The sequence below is a fragment of the Falco naumanni genome, chromosome Z (assembly GCF_017639655.2).
Source record: "Falco naumanni isolate bFalNau1 chromosome Z, bFalNau1.pat, whole genome shotgun sequence".
NCBI lineage: Eukaryota > Metazoa > Chordata > Aves > Falconiformes > Falconidae > Falco > Falco naumanni.
Window position 1 is genome coordinate 25,656,749 of NC_054080.1, and position 8,671 is coordinate 25,665,419.

General features: G+C 38.7%; 1 long non-coding RNA gene across 1 annotated transcript; it reads right to left on the reverse strand.

Annotated features, from left to right (window-relative positions):
* Positions 1–6,389: 6,389 nt before the first annotated feature.
* On the reverse strand, positions 6,390–8,173 carry LOC121081516. The gene is made up of 4 exons (XR_005825713.1): positions 8,104–8,173; positions 7,728–7,925; positions 7,058–7,105; positions 6,390–6,674 (listed from the first exon to the last, which is right to left on the reverse strand). It is a non-coding gene; the product is annotated as an uncharacterized LOC121081516 (long non-coding RNA).
* Between the last annotated feature and the right edge of the window lie 498 nt (positions 8,174–8,671).

The window sequence follows — 8,671 nt, forward strand, 5'->3', positions numbered from 1 at the left end:
ACATTCATGTTACTAGCAGCAAGACATGTTAAGAAAGATAAATGGCACTAAAAAGAATGGAAACAGACAGATTTCTTGGAATTTTGCCCAAGTACTCTGGCATATTTTGTGGAGCTATGCTATACATTATACCAAGCCTAAAATATAGAGAAAGAACAACGCACAGAATACTGCATCACATGCTCTTCTATGAGACACAAGGAGGCCCTAGCCCAAAGCTATATATATTTTGCTATAGTCTTTTTCTACCAGGGCTACATGAATCTGGGAAAGGCAGCCAGCTTTGATTACACTCTATTAGAAGAACTGTTCTGGCTTCATTCTGTCTGCTGGTAAAACCTCCTAGACAGTAGACAAGCATTTCTTAGACTGAAGTGCATGATCCAAGCAGCCCTGGAAAACGAACCTCTCTGGGAAAAAGAACGTAATTCTTCAATATTCTTGCCATTTTTCACCAGCATTAAAAATCTGTTGACAGAAGGGAAAAGATGAGACTATTAGAATATTGATACATTTCCTCCATATTTTCATGTGCTTTGCAACTTTCGTTCTGGTAGTATGACAGCTAAATCATGCTATCTGATGAACCTAAACAGGTTGTGAGTTTATCTTAATAAAAATACTTCTGTTAAAAGCAAACCTATTTATCTAATTACTCAATGCCTAAGGAAGTTTCCAAGGAGGAATGCATTAACATAACTATCTTTCTAAAAAGTTGCTGTTTTGAATCAGCAAAAGTGCCATTTGAGGAAATTGGTATAGTAAGAAAGAGTGTACTCGTATTTAAGGTTTGGAGAGGCTGTAGAAACACAGGACTGTATCACATTTGTGTTCAGAGACTAAGCAGAATCCAGTATGCCTGTACCTCCACTGCAGCAGAATAATTCGCTATTGATACTAGACTTCTGTGCCTCTGAATTCTGAAAACAAAGCTGTGCTTCAAAAAGTCAGCAGAAATGGCAATGTCTTGCAATTCAAGCTTTTGGATGTTATCCAACGCATTCACTTTACAACATGATAAATATTATCTTAGCGTACTGCATTGACCTGTGTTACTTTTGTATTTTTCGTAGCTCGTGCTTAATGAATTGCCTTTATCTTGCCCATCTGTTTCCTTTTTTGTTCAGTTATCAAGTGCCATTTACCATGAGCGCAGATAATAAAGTAAGGCCCATTCAGTACTCTCTAAACAAGCTGGACTTCCACAGAGATGTGAAAGAGAGGTGTAACCTTTCATCAGATTTCATAGGTCTGAACTAAATAATACATGTGTTTGAGTAGCTGATAGGCTCAACATAGAAAACTGCTACTCGCCTCCTATTTTGATCATGTCCACTGAATAATGAAATGAAAACAAGAAAGGATTTATCTATATGGTTTTCTTTAAAATACATTCTTGCTAACAATACTTTTAGTATGGCTTATGCTGAATGTATTTTCTTCACACTGAATTTATTATGGGTAACATAAATTAGTACCTATTATATGAATGTAAACAGTGCTATGATTTTTTTCTTGTTTTTATGAATGGTACTATCATTTTGTCTAATACCTCATGCATTTATGGAATAAAGCACTCATTTTTTGAAAAAAAGGACATCACATATTAAATCTAAACACTCATGATTTAGAAATAATCTAGAACATCAGACTGGATACTAAAAGTATAAATTTCTTTAATTTTACTACAGTAAGCCTCTTGTGTATACCATTACTGGCAATGCTGGCTGTGGTAATTTGGTCATCTTGAGTCACTCAGACCATTCCAAGGGTTCTTTTCCACAGCAGTCCTAAGAGGACATGATCAGCAACTTGCTCATGCAGATCCCCTACAGAGATTAGCATAACAAAAGACAAAAGAAAATGTTTTGATTTTTTTTTTCCCCTCTTAGAAGTCAGTTCTGTCAAATTATCTTCATCACCACATGTTTTTTCCAGGGTCTGGTTCAAAATCCAAACAAGAGCATGGGAATTTTTCAGAGGAATTTTTTTCAGACCTGTATTCCATTTGTTGCCTAATTCTCTTCTCTCTTTATCTGTGCCCTATTTTAGCACTAAAGAAGCTATGAGTTATATAGGCCAAGACAGACATCTATCATGTATCTAATAAGAGTTTCAGTTCTGTTAGGCCTATTCTTTCCTAATAGGAAAAACAAGTACTGTTTAAAGCTAGTGGAAGAATGATGGAACAGCGCTTATTGAACAATAAGAGATACATACAATTAGGATAGATCCGATTAGGTGTGCATGAATGGTGATGCTTGACACTTTCTTTTCACTATCAGGGGATTAATCTAGTTTCTGTGGGGTATAGCAAAAGCAATAGTTGTTATACCTATAGTTGTCATAAATATTTTAAGGCTATGAAGTGTAGAGAAGACAACAAAATACACTTAAACCTTTATTAAACCCTAACCTTACCAAAACATCGATATATCCTAGAAGTTATTAAAAATTGATTAGGCTTACGATCTGAATCTCTCATATATGAGGCTTCCTACTCAGTGGAGGAAAAAACAGTGTGCAGGAAGGAAGGTGCCTTGGAGAGGCAGAATGCCTATTTCTCCCTCTTCCCTGGAGGCTTGGTGCCTCTCCATCCAGAACCTGTGCTCAGATTTAACCTTCATTTTATTTATGCTTTGTGCTTACTTTCCCCCCATTTATATGCAGATCTCGTTCTAAAACTGTGAATTTCAGATTATTTTAAAATAGCCTTAGTTAATCCACTCTGTATTTTCACAAATGCAATAGCAATCTAAAGTGTGCTGACATAATGTATTAAGTCTGAGGCATGTCGATCAAAAAGCATGGCCCAGAATAGTTCCTCTGCTGGGAAATACTGAGAATTTTTTGAACCATCCCATCCTTACACTGACCTTACTAGGGTCAGTGCTGCTGCGTGCTTCTGAGGGATGCGATACAACTGGGCTTCTGCTATCAAGCACTGTGAGTGTAAGAAGACCAGCCTGAGTGTCCATCCAAAGCTGGTCATTCTTTGTTATTGAAGTTTTATCATTTGTAATTCAATATTTAGATTATTTTTATGCCATTTTCATTTATTTTCTGCTTTAAATTAGCATATTTTTTAACATTTGTCTATGAAAGAAAATAAAATAAAAAGGTCAAATATTTATTTAAATTTTATGGTAACATAATTTTTAAGGAAGTATAAAAATGAAAATGAGTAACCTCAATATGACCATCCACTGAAATTGAACTTTTTATTTCACCAGCCAATTAAGTTGTTGTTTTTCAGATTAGAGATGGATGTTTGTTAATTGTTTTTGCTTACTGTTATTTTGCCCTTATTCTGTGGGAAAGTGTGAAACCAAACCCTCAATGTGAATTCTTCCAATTTTATACTAAACCTTACATTATCCTTGGAAAAGTATGTAATTTTCTTATTTTAAAAGTGATTTGAATTTCAAAATTGATCTCTGATCTGCCACCTTTTTTTAGTGTTCTAATAAATCTGTAAAGGTGCTTTCTCAACATTGTTCTCCCCTTTTCCTTGAAAATATAAAGCTGCCAATTCATTAAGGTCCAATAGTTACATCTCAATGCTTTCTGCACTGAACCCACGTGCAGATCCATTCTATACACGTTCACCTGTTTGTCTTATTTTCGTAGGCCTGTTCCCAGATATCCAAAACCTGTGATGGGCCACCATGTAACCAGCCTGGATTGTTTAGCCAAGTTGTGCATTGAAGCGAAATCTTAAGTTATGAAAGAAGACTTCACCTGGATTTATATGACTCGGAACACCTGCCACAACAAATCTGTGTTCTCATCTCCTATGTTTATCGAATAATCATCAACGTGCATGGCAAAGCTAACCAAACCAAAATGTATCCTGAACATGGCAGATGAAAGAGCCTGCAAAAATTCACCCTGTTGCCTCTCGCTTATTTCTTCTTTCCCTTTACGTCTGTCACTACTGCAAATTCCTCCATCTCCACCAGCCACACAGATAGTGCCAGGCTGCTCCTCAGGGCCGGGGGATGCTCCCCTTGGGGCCAGCAGGGAGCAAGGCAGGCCACCAGGGCAGCCAGCAGCAGCCTCAGACCAGAGCACCAGGCACCTCCATGGGTGCAGAAATTCCCACAGTTTCAGCAGAACTGGTTGGGTTTTAAATGTTACTCTCTGCTCTGAGGATAAAAAGCAATTTTCATGAATTTTCTGCATGAAGCAGCAGAGTTAAAAGCTTTGTGTGCTCCTGTCCTACAGAGTTATAGCCAATTCCCTTAGTTAGAGCAGGTGTGCTGGGTCAGTTATTTTCAGGATCAGGTCACAGAATGCACTAGCGCTATACACATTCACCAAAAGCTGCTTGCCTCCAGTTTGCTGTCCAGCATCAGAAACAACAAATAAAATGTGGCAGGTACATTTTTATCTATCTTTATCACTAAATTTTGGAGCAGCCAAATACACAAACCTCTGTGAGAATCTGAGTGTGCATTAGCTATAGTATACTTTAGTTAGGAAATGGAACTTGCTTGGACTTCATATAATGTGTCTTTAAACCTTTTTTAGACTTATGTTGTCAATACTATTCATGTTTTACAGCAGAGAGGGAGCAATAGCTGGAAGTAAACTCTTTCTATCTTGGCCAAACAAACGGCAACTGCCATGGAATGGCATGAAGTACATTGGAGAAGCCTGACCACACAAACACAGAGTAAACACAAAGATAACAAAGGAAAACATCTTGGATTTTTTTTTTCTTTTAGAAAAGATTAATTTGGTTTTTCTCCCATATTTCTCCAAAGAATAACTTGTTTTCTTCTTTGACTATTTTTAAGACATTTCACTGTCTTAAACCAAAATATTTTAGTGTCTTCCATTAACACCAGAAACAAATTAAAAAGACTTACTTTATATTCTTGATTTAATTGAAATACGGCAGGGTTGAATTCAGATTATTTAAAAGAATTAATCACTTCCAATATTTTTAAATTTTGGCCTGGTTAAAAAAACAGAAAGCAGAAAGCAGAAAGACTTGAAGGCATTGTTTTAATGAAACTAAGTTTGTATTTCTATTTGTTTAAATCCCTGCCACTCTTCCAATTAAATTAAGAAGTACTGATTGACATAGAACATTTCTCATATTTAAAAATATCCAAGTTAGACAATATTAAAATGTTTTCTTGGATGAGTGGTGAGGAGATACGAAGGACAGACTGAACATTTCTTTCACAGATGGAAAGAAATGGCTCAACTGTTCTGTTTTACTTAACAATTTAAATATGACTTGTCAACGGCCCAGCACGAACACTAATACTTGGCTCCCTTGTGCTAGAGAAGGTCTGTTTTTTTTATCAGGGAGTGCAACGTTGCCACGCATTCTCTGACACTGTACAACACTCATTTCATTTGTGCACACAGACTCTTGCACAGGGAAGCTGGAGAAGGGGCTGGGAGTGCAGTTCTCCTCTGTGGCCTGGGGCAGTGGAATGAGTTTCTACAGGCAGCCGCATCTCCCACACCCTGCTCCTGGCTGCAGTCTCCCTCCTCTGGACTGGCCTGCTGCCAGCTCTAGCACTCATCAGCCCTGTGTGATGCCAATTCTGTTACCTAAACTGACAGAAAACAAACCTAACAGCGAATTGAATACCTTCCCACCTGGCTGGTGAGTTGAGTCTGCAAGAGGGACCAGAGCCCAAGCAAGGCAGAGAGGGAGAACCTGTGGCTGGGAAGATGGACATGGGATGCAAGGGCAGGACGAGGCAGAGGAAGCAGGATCTCCTCCTCTTAGACTGTTTCAACTGTTGTGTAACTCCACCCTGGGACACAGAACACTGGCTGCAAGGCAGCAGCATTTCTTCATGTTTGCTAAACAAATGAGTTAACCTCAGACCTTCTTTGTCATTGAAAGTTACGCATATAAATCAAATATTCTTTAATAGGTCATTTGTAGCTGACACAGGTACTTATCTTGTGAATGGCAAAGTGAGACATGCTTCATGATTAGGACTCTGAAAAGTTACAATATAAATAATAATTGTGGTGGGCACAGTGGATTTCTTTTACATCACTGCCAAACACACAGCTTGCAGAGTCAGGACTGGCTCAGAAATTACGATGAGCAAACTAGAATTTTCTTTCCTTTTGCTAGATCCAGCTATTTAATCATCTTTGAAGGATCAAGCCCTTTATGCTGTTTTGAGAGCAAACCAATCTCTTGGCACTGTTGGAAGAGATTGCACAGTTTCAAATGAATCTGCAAATTGCTTCAATTGGTAAAAAAAAAAAAAAACAAAACCCAATGGATAACTAAGCACTTAGATCTGATGTTTTCTTTTCATACATTGTTGTCAGTCTCATTTGTGAAAGAGGATTTTGACCTATGTTCCTCATTTGTTTTCAGAAGAACTGAAGAGACTTGAAAGTAAGCGTGTAAAATTGTCTGTTTATTCCAGATTCTGAAACTTGTATTATTTTAGCCCAAAGAAACTATGATTGTTTCTAGTGCTTTGTTTCATTATCTTACACTTCTCCATACTAATTGGCATGAGCTACTTTATCAGCCTCCAAGCCTTATCCAACCTGATAATTTTCAACCGGTTGGCTCTCTCCTCTATTTAGTGGTCCAGCCCAATTTAGCGTTATCAGCAAATTTAGGTACTTTTGAAATCACATACTCCCTTCAAGGTCATTTATGTCCACAAAGAAACCTGCAATAAAAGAATACTAATAAGATAGAATAAAAGCAATGAAATTCACTTACAGCTGAAATGTACCTTGTATGTCCTACAAAACAGGGGTACAATGCAGTGCTTTATAAGGCTGATCTGGTGGCACTTTGGTGGTTAATTTAAAGAGGCGTATGGTACATTTCAGTCTTGTTTGTGATTTTCCTTCCTCTTATTGCTTTCTTTCATGACCTTTAACCTAGCCTTAGTAAAGCAATAATAAATTAATGTCATTTCCTGGCTGATTTTGAAGGAAGAACACCTTTGGAAAGCCACCTTTTCGTAACAGCACACCACAGGGAGAACCCGATTATATAACTTGTGTATAATGACATCAAAAGCTTCAATTTTTTAAAAAAACTTACTGTATCCACCTCCTCAATACAGTTCTTTCTCTTTCTTGTATGGTAGACCTGAAAGGGGAAAGGAGTGGAAATTAGCCAAGTTTCAGGGAGAAAAGGTCAAAACCAAAGGACAATCAGGGAGATACATGTTATTAAAGATGGATATCTCCACCTACTCCATGGTGTGCCACCATGTACAGGGAGCATCTTGAATAATGGTCCCCAAATTGAGCTAGGTTTCTATGGAAAAAGAAGTTTTCTATGCAGGGAACAGATGCCCAGAGAAACAGGTAACATCTCGCTCCTGAACTGACTGGCCTGTTTGAGCTGTAGATGTCTTATGTGGTGTAAGCACTTAAAAAAAATAGGTTTTGTGTTGAAAAATTATTCACTGAGAATAAATTTTACACCTAAATATCTGCTTTTAAAAGTAGCTTTTGGCAGAATTTCTTTTAGAACTGATGTCAAAACACACACACACACAGACACGGCCCCTGAATTTAACTGTCCAGCTTTTAACTCTTGGAATTATTTTACCTGTTATTGATAGTGAAAATGAACTAAACATATTGCTTCTTGTCTACCACATCTTTTTCCAAATTATTACTTGCTTGCTAGGTGCTATATATATATGACTGCATTCCCTTTCTTTTCCATCTGTCTGCGAGCACGGGGTCCCTCAGTCCCATACCTTGGCAGCAGCAGGGGTGTCCAGGCTGGGCAAAAGGGGTTTTCTGCAGACTTCTGCCACCATCCTGCTCGGTGGCCTCCAGCAGCTTCCTTCACTTCTCCTCAGTGACAGTTTCTCCCCAAGCCACCGCAGGGGTAACTGCCCTCACCACAAAGTGCCTTGAGATCAGTCAGTGAGACACATGAGCACTGGGTGTTCCTGTCGGAAGGAACAAATCAGAGCAAGTGATTCACACTTACGGTGTCTCCCTGTCCTGAACTGTTTATTTCTATTGCTGGCAGGCAGCAGGTGCACCCGCCAGCGCTCCCCGTTTCCCTCCCACGTGCAGTGCTGTACAGCCACCATGCAGCCCTGGGCAGGCTCTGTGCCCCTTTACTTGTCGGGCAGCCCGTGCCCCATTCCCAGTGTGGTCAGAGTCCAGCCGCCCTCTGAAGTGCCTTTCAGACACGCGTAGGACAACTACCAGAGCTCTGCTGCCTGCCTGAACTGCAACTCCAGTCTGCTGGACAGCCTCAAAGTTGCTGTCCACAAATACTGTGGACCTTTCTTTCACTGTGTATCCTCTTTAATTCAGTTTGTTCTACCTTCCTGTGTTGCATCCTGACTATTCTTGAATATGATGCTGTTCTTAAGCATGGAACCAAACATTTTAATGAAATATGGATAGACTTTTTTTCACTAACTCAGCAAGAAAATTAAAGATTTCAAGCACAACAGTGAGACATCTTTTTCCTCTTTAGGATATCATAATGAATGTCTGTTAGCACATTACAGTGCTATATAACTTCCTGGTTTTCTGTTTCCCAAAAATTAAGATCACAGTGGACAGAAATTCCATGTGGTTGCAATCACTTGCTAATGAGAAGTTTGAAACCGTGTACTACTTTAGATGGTGAACCATGGTTTTTACATTTTTCCTAAAATCCCAGATAAACTTAAATTAG